The sequence below is a fragment of the Nicotiana tomentosiformis genome, chromosome 8 (assembly GCF_000390325.3).
Source record: "Nicotiana tomentosiformis chromosome 8, ASM39032v3, whole genome shotgun sequence".
Taxonomy (NCBI): domain Eukaryota; kingdom Viridiplantae; phylum Streptophyta; class Magnoliopsida; order Solanales; family Solanaceae; genus Nicotiana; species Nicotiana tomentosiformis.
The window spans coordinates 114,862,015-114,871,242 of NC_090819.1; positions in this window are offsets into that span (position 1 = coordinate 114,862,015).

The following is a 9,228-nucleotide window of genomic DNA, read 5'->3' on the forward strand; positions in this document are numbered from 1 at the left end:
CCAAAAAGAGCATACATTAGATGCAGAAATTGAGGTGCTAATGGAAGAGGTCAGAGTAGAACACCAACAATCTATCAAACTAGAATTTGAGGATGTTGATATTGTAGAAGAGATACTAGAGTCAACCAAAGACATTGAGGATACATATTTAGTTGACTCTAGTGTCATTGGTTTTAAGGATGTTAACCATCCCAAAGTTCATGTAGTTGAGCGCATTGGCCCACACTCTAAGTATTTTTCCACATTGTGTTTGGATGATGATATAGAAATAGAGTCATCCGAGCCAATTGAGGAGTCAAGGAATGAGGAAGAAGGTGCCTACACTCTAGAATTCTTCTTGCCGGAAAGTCATGATTACACGCCTCATCTAAAGGCCAAAACATGCAGAATACTACATTATTTCCTTGGGCCAACTAGATTCGTTCCACCACCCCAGGAGCATAATCGTAAGCTTGAAGCAAAACTTGAGATTCAATTCATAAGCTCGAGGTGGAGGCAAAAAGTGATTCGCGTCCTGCCGTGACGTTAAATCAAGCGCTTGCTGGGAGGCAACCCAGCTTTACTGCTTTCTTTTGTTATTATTTTTATTTTTAATTATTGTATTATTCTTGTAGTGTCATTTTTATTTCTCTAGGAGCATGGGAAGCAAGGCTATTGGAAGAAAGCAAAAGCAAGTGAGATGGTTAGAGTTAAGTGTGGGGTGGCCGTACATAGAATCAAGTCTGGGAGAAGTGTGAGTACCCCATGAGCTGCTAATGCTTCGACCTTTGTCCTACGAGGGAGTTTCTTTTACCCTCTTGTATTTATAGGTGTGCATTGGGGACACTGCATAATTTTAAGTGTGGGGGTGAAGAGATTGTTTGGGTGTTCCTGTGCTATTTTAGTTGTATTATTGTATGCGTGTTGAAAAAAAATAAAATTAGGTAGAAATAATCCCTCTTTGTTTTTCTTATGGCCACGGTTCTTTTCCAAGGGATGACTCTTTGAACCGCATAGTAATTTGTTTTTAGGTAGAATTTCATAAAAGTTTTGAACTTTTTCCGACGATGGACTTCGTTGACAGTTTTCTTGAGGGAGTAAAATCTAAAAAAAAAATACAAAAAGATTTTCCTTTTCTTTTTAGAACCGATAATGGAATGGAAGAATTTGAGTATCAATACTTTTTGACATGTTTTATGCCGGAACTTAGAGTTGTAATATTTGAATTAATTATCTTCTTCATGTTCTATGTGCCCATATGCCTTGAGAATATATGTGACTTTCCTTTGACGCTTAAGTTCATTTGTTGACTCTTGTGATTACTTCCCATGTGTTGAGTTAATATGATGACTATGCTTAGTTGTTTAACTTGAGTGTCGGGTCTGAACCGTCCGGAGTGAATCATGTGCATTGTGTGATGTGAGGCTTGATTACATTCTGTGCTATCCTGTGTTAGTCTAGAACTTGCCCCGTGTGTTAGTCGAAGCGAAATAAGTAAGCTTTGTGAGTCTAGAAGATGATGTAGGTGTTTCTTTGATTGTCCATTGAGCTAGTATCCCACCATAAATAAAATTATCCTTAGATAGCCTATTTGAGCCTATAAACCTTTTCTTTGGCACCCACTTTATAGCTTGTTCCCTTTTTGTTCTAATTAGATCTTTTTGAACCTTTATCTCCGAAAGTACTTAAGTCGCTAGAAGAATAAGGTCAGAGTTGGGGTAGCTTTTGAGTAGAACCATAGAAAGGCCAAAAGGTGCATGCATGTTTTGAAAGATCATTGGCCGAGCAACCCAAGTTTGGAGAGTGTTGGAAGAAAAAAATGAAAAAAAGATCAAAGAAAATACAAAAAGAAAAATAAAAAAATAGAAAATACACCTCCTATTGCTCTTATCCGAGCTAGTGAATGCATAGTTGTGCTTAAAGAAGAAGGGCAAAATTTTATATAATTTCGTGGCATTGCTTAAATTGGTCATGAAGAGTATGTATTTGAAAGTAAATGTAGTGTATTCAAGTGCTTAGGAGAGTTAGTCACTATATCCAAATATATCCTACCCACCCCTTAGCCAACATTACAACCTGGAAAGACCTAATTGATCATAGACTTCGCAAGCTTAAATTAGTAGATACATACACTACGGGCAAGCCTATGGTACGACATGAGGATGCACATGAATTTCTTTGTGAGAGTGAGTGAATTCTTTCGATGTGTAAGTTCTTAAATTATACTTGAATGCATATTTGAGTGTGTGGACTCATTTCTCTCTTTAATTGTGGTGAGAGCATATGATTTACAAAGGATTGGTAAAGTCCAAGCATTTTGAGTTGACACAAGCAGTGAGTCATAGTAAGGAATATATTGGAGTCACCTCTTGAGGTTAGGATATTAGAAGAAATCGTACAAATATTTTAAATAGTCTTGGCATGGGTCTACATTTGAAGAAAGATGTCAGTAGTTCTTATATTGAGTTCGAAGTGTTGGCATAAGCCATTGTCACTGGTATGATGCTTGAGTATATTTTGAAAATGTGTCTCTTGCCATCGTGCTTAATTTTGAAAGTTGCTTGAGGACGAGCAAGAGTTTTAAGTGTGGGGTGTTGATAAACGGCCAAAAATGCATATTTTTCGGTGTACTTTCATCTCATAACTTGTGTGATTATGGTAGGTTACATGAGTTTTTGTAGTGAATTATGCTCATTACGTACATTCTTATGTGTAGGAGCACGTTGGACGAAAAATGAGCAAAAGAAGTTGATTCGGGACCAAAAGACAAAAGAAGAACTTTGCTCGTTCACTCTCGCATGCACACGAGAGAGTGAACGAGCTAGATGAGGAAAAGCTTGAGAAAAAATAGCGGATTATGGAAAAAAGGCATGGAAGTGCACGAGATACCTAGAAAGAAAAGAAAAAGAGAAGAACTTCGCTCGTTTGCTCTCGCATGCGCACGAGAGAGTGAACGAGCTATCCTAAAAAGGCTATTTCAATGTGGGCTTGCATTATTTCACCCCATACTAACCCTATCTCATATAAATAGTCTTTAAACTCACTTTTGAGGAAGAGGGGGGACGTTCTTAGAGAGGATTATCGACCAAAGGAGGCAAGAGCACACTAGGAGCAAGGCGGAGAATTCTTCTACGAGTTTTTCATTTCCTTCTTCCTATTTTCATTATTGGTTATGAATTCTAGTATTGTAGTTTTGCATACTATTATAAATAACAAATTCGTTATCTAGGGTTTTGATGGAACCTTTTGTAGGATGAATTCTTATTACGTTTACGTATTTATTGTTGTTGATTGAATGGCCATCAATTAACTGTGCCTATTTAGTGTGTATATTACTCGAGAGAGAGAGAGTACACATTTAGATAGTTGCTGAACAATATTACTCATAACATATGTGAGAGATCAATACAGATGGTTTAAAGGTGTGATTAGAGATAACGAAACCTTGGTGCGATCGTAGTGAGCGGTGGATTAGTGCCAGCTAGCGTAGTTCGAGAGAATACGTTTAGTAAATTGTGGTAGTTGCTTGAGAGAGAATTACGATACCCGAAGTACTCACGATCGGTAAAGAATATTTAGGCGAAATTACAAAAGACGTAGCGGGAAGGATTCCGACAATTGGGGAAATCATAACTCTAGACCTCCTTAGGCTTGTCTCCAATTTCATCCTTGTTAGTTGATCATTTTATTGCTTTATAATATTTGTTAGTTAATTAGTAGAAATAAAAATTAAATTTTTTATAACTAGAAAATAGGTTGTGTATTGATGCAGGAAGGGCAAGTTATTGCATATTCTTCATATCAGTTGAAGCCCCACGAAAGGAATTATCCGGTAAATGATTTGGAGTTAGCTGCGATTGTTCACACTCTTAAGATTTGGAGGCATTATCTTTATGGGGTGTTTTGTGAAGTTTACACTGATCATCGCAGTTTGCAGCATTTGTTCAAGCAGAGGGACGTAAATTTGAGGCATCGCAGATGGCTGTTACTAAAAGATTATGATATTACTATCTTGTATCATCCGGCAAAGCAAATGTGGTTGCAGATGCCTTGAGCAGAAAGGCGGAGTGTATGGGTAGTTTGGCTTTCATTTTAGCAGAGGAAAGGCCATTAGCCTCAGATATTCAGTCCTTGGCTAACAGACTTGTGAGGCTGGATATTTCAGATCCCAACCAATTTCTTGCATGTGTTGTGGCCCAATCTTCACTATTTGAGCAGATCAAGGCTCGCCAGTATGATGACCCACACTTGATGGTTCTTCGTGAAACGGTACTACGAGGTGGTGCCAAGGAAGTTACTGTTAGTGTGAATGGTGTTCTGCGACTCCAGGGTCGTCTATGTGTTCATAATGTGGATAGACTAAGGAAAAAGATCCTAGAGGAGGCACACAGTTCTCGGTATTCTATTCATCCAGGTGTTACGAAGATATATCGTGACCTGAGGCAACATTATTGGTGGCGACGAATGAAAAAGGACATTGTTGAGCATGTAGCTAGGTGTCTAAATTGTCAGCAAGTTAAATATGATTTGTGTTTCTTAGCAATATTGAACAACTGTAGCTAAGCCTTAGTTCTCTGTGGGATTCGACTCCGGACTTGTAAACCGGATTATATTTGCAATGACCGCTTAGTCCTTTTTATAAGGCATAGTTGGGCGTGATCAAATTTTGCTAATAATTTCGGATTTCAGATCGGATCGGGTTAAAATTATACCAATCCGAATTCGATCGGAATATCCGAAATTTTAATAAACAAAATCCGAATCCGATCCAAATATCCGAAATTCGAAATTTAGCGGATCGGTTCGGATTTCGGATATCCAATCCAAATGCACATCACTACTACTACTCACCCTTTATGAACAACTTACCGGCTTCACTTGGCCTAATCCAGCAAATTGATTAGAACAACGTGTTAATCAAGCATTAATCTATTCTGTTAGAATAATAAAGTACTACTCCATTACTTTTGCTGATTATTAGTGTGGAAAACCACGAGTTGCCGCTGCTGAATGCTTCAAAATCCTAATATTGATTATATAGTAGGGACCATTTAATTTTGAATTGAAACTTATAAATATGCCTTTGTCTAATTGTGTTTTATTTGAATTGTTATTATCAATGCTTAAAGGGGGTTGGCCTAAGTCCTAACTAACCCCTGCTAATGCGTTCCTTTTTTTTCTTTTTTTTTCTAGAATGGTCATTTTCATACTTCAAATGATGAAGCTAGTCCAAGATCAAGAACATTTTTTTAGTGCCAATTGAGATGCTATTTTCCCACAAAGAAAATACTGAAAAATCGTTAGTTTACTTTTATTTATTTTTTAACTAAAGAGTCGGCTAAACTTTGTTATTTAGCGTGTGATAAGTAGGTGATAAGAATAATTATATTCTAAACAAATGCTTAATAATTCATAATTTTTTTAAAAAGGAACTTAGAAGTCTATGATTTAGATTGGATTGGACGGTTTTACCTAAGCCAACTCTACCAAAAAGCTAATATAATGGGTGGAACCACTGTTCATGTCAATTATCTTGGAGTCTTCTACATATCATAGAGCTTTTATAATATAGCCAATTTAATTTGAAAAACAAAATCAACAATAATCAACATGGTGAATATAGATTGATATTCTTTTAGCAACTACTGCTTAGCTAGCATGCATTCTTTTCAATGAACAACAATAATTATATCCCAATCCCAAACAAATTAGGTTCGGCTTTGCTTGTATGCAGACCTTAACCCTATCTTGTGAGGATAAAGTGGTTGTTTCCAATACATCCTCGACTCAAGAAAGTATAATATTGATTATATACTAAAAAAAATATAATATTGATTAATTTGGCCTTGTTGTGTCAAGTATTAACAAAGCATTTTCAACTAATATCCTTTTCACTTTTACCTTTGGAATGAAAGCAATGATCATTAATAAGGCCAAAGTAAGATTTACACAAATTGAAGAAATTGAGAAATCCACGTTCAAACAAAAATGAATGTGAAGGAAGAAAAAGAAAGTTATCAATTCACTCATCAGCTTTCTAATGAGGTATCAATTCACTCATCCAAAATTGTACAAACTCCATAATTATATATCCAGACATTATTCTTCTTTGCAGAATACACTTGCCCCAACTTTTCTAAAAGGAAAGAATATAACCAGATAATTTCTATTATTAAATTATTTGTCACATCATTTTCTCCCTTTTTTAAAACAAAATTATTGTAATAGTTCTCTGTTCAGAGGGATTATAGCTAGACTACTATTAACAAACCATAGATTTACAATTAAAATTATTATTTGCAAATGTAGGCCTTTTCGCCACCACAAAACTAATTCATGGTTCCTTCCACGTGTGTCTTTATTTAACCAATTATTAGTTAAGCTAATTATACAAAATTCATAGTCAAGAAAGGCTCCAGATGGAGAGCATGTGATCAATATTAAAAGTTGTTGCCCGTTAAATAGGGTTTTGATCAGTTTATGCACTTTTGATTTGTTTTGTTTTTCTTTTTCTATTTTGACATGATACCATTGAAACTGAGAAAATGATGGCCATGTTTCAAGGAGGGAAAATTACATAGAAAGATGGACCTCCACAAACAAAGGTGGTGGGTGAATATGATGTAACACAAGAAGAGTAAAGCAAACTACGAACTAGTAGATTTAAAAATATAATTAATTATTATTTGAAAAGGAAGACAAGGCACTATCACTCTACATACAAATGAAGCAATATAATTAAGAAGAATTAAGATAAAGGGAGTCCATTACTCAGATGATCACTCAACTATTCGAAATTATCTACCAAAGTCATCTTTCTTTCGTTTGTAACAACAAAGTCACTTAACTATGTCAATATCACTCAAAAGGTCACTCAATTAGATTTCTCAAATTTGTGATCGCCAAATACCTATTTTACCCACTAAATTATCAATTTTTATCTTCTTCTTTTCTTAGCTTTTTATTATAATAATTGTTTTCTATTTTTAATTTATATTATGGACTTACCTTAGAATAAATAAATTTTGTTTATAAATTAAAAAATTTAAAAATAGTATTTAAGCATATATAATGTTAGAATAATAAAATATTGAGCATAGTAGAAAGTTAAATAGAATAATTTATTCATAATAATAATTTTGATATTAACAAAAAGACTCAAAAATTTATTTACACAATAGAGAATGAAAGAAAATAAAAGTTTTAAAATATATATTCCATGCACGTACTATAGAGAATAATTATTTAAAGTAAAGGTATTTTGTAATATATATTACATATTCTTGAATATTATGCCCAATTATATTATTATTTGACATTATACATGCTAGAAAAATATTTTTTTTATTTTTTTTAAATAAAATATTTTGTTCTATAGGTTAAGTCTAAATATTGATTAAAAAGAGAAAATTATAATATTAAAAAAGCAAAAAAAAAAAAGAAAAGAAGCAAAAGCTAAAAGTTGATAATTTAGAGAGTAAAATAGGTATTTGGCTATCAAATGTTTGATAAATCTGGTTGAGTGACATTCTGAGTACTATAAACATAGTTAAGTGACTTTGTTGTTACAAACGAAAGAAAGATGATTTTGGTAGATAATTTTGGAAAGTTGAGTGACCATATGAGTAATGGACTCCCCAAAAGGCCACTCATTTAATCTCTTAAATTAAAAATAGCCGGTATATATATATATAATCAATGCATAATCTATGTATACCTGGTTAGAAAAAGTAAACATTGAATATCACCATATATTTGTATAACAATCCCGCAAATTAACTAGCTGGCGACTAAACAAATCTTGATGATTTTTAAGGATATAAATATTATATTTTTCGGCTTTTTTTTAGAAGGGATAAAAATATACGTTTCTCATTTTCTTTTCTTTTCTTTTCTTTCTTCTCTTCTTTTTCGTCCATTCATTTTGGGCTAATGTATTGAAGTATGAGTTAGATTCAGAGAAAGATGAGAACATGGACCTGAATCCAACATTTGTTGGCCCAAAGACACCGCTACTCTCGCTGCCCAATGTATGTTTGAGCACTTTTAATAGAAACCTGCATAATTGTAAGAAAAATAATCAAAGGCCCCATAGGAATATACATTTTTAGTGCTTTTTTTTTTTGTTGGTTTGATCATGGATATTGATATATTTATTGGATCCGTTGGGACTGACGGGGCTCGAACCCACAGCTTCCGCCTTGACAGGGCGGTGCTCTATCTTGAATCTACTGGCCCGACTAGTTCAGATGCGCATTAACATTTGAGAAGCATTATAAACCGTGCTATATGCAAAGAACTGGGAGTAGTAATCAGTTCCTGCGGGCTGCGGGGACATGAAATAGTGTTTAAGCTAGTTACACATGATGCTTGGTCCCTACTCCCTACTGTGTTTAACTTCTCATTCTGTCTTAAATACTTAGTAATATTGATTGGCTCTAAAAGTGCTTTGGTTACCTAATTATTCCCATCACTTTAATTTGGACATAAAACAAAAGGAAATAAAAAGAGTAACTTCCTTTTGCTCATTTTTCCAATTCATTCATTAGTAGGGGATCTGCACTAAAGCCACATGCTTCACTGCAAAGGGTCTTAATTTGACCACTTTAATACAACAAAATAACGAAAAGCATTAACAGACAGGAAATGTAATGAACTAAATTGTTTTTGGTTCACATGATGTCTGAAGCACAGTTTTTAGAGTTTAAGGTAGGGAATAGTGCAGGTACCTAATCAATTATTTTCTGAGTCAAGTATTACATATCATGGACAGCAAATTCTGTTTTGTTTTAAAATGCTTATCAGATTTTAAGCTGCAGTCATGTGCACAATATATATAATGCAAAACAGTGTCCTCCATATACTAATCAATTTATCAAATAATTACTGTTCCTTCTGTCACAAATTATGTGACGGTGTTCGGATTTCGAAAGTCAAATAAATTATTTTTTATCGTAATTTTTTTCATATGCCTTTTAAATATTTTAAATTATTAATTATTGTGATTTATAGTACTTTTACGTAGTTTTCAAAAATATAAATTTTATATCGAAAATCTAAAAGGTTCAATGTTCAACACTATTAAATTAAGTTTGAAGCTTGAAAAACGAAAAGTAACACATAAATTAGGACAGAGGAAATAATAATTATGGATGCAATTTTAAGTCATCGATAATCCTCTAAAATTGGAGGACAAAATTATTGTCACACCTAGCAATTAATTACTATCGCATCATGCCTTGCAAACAT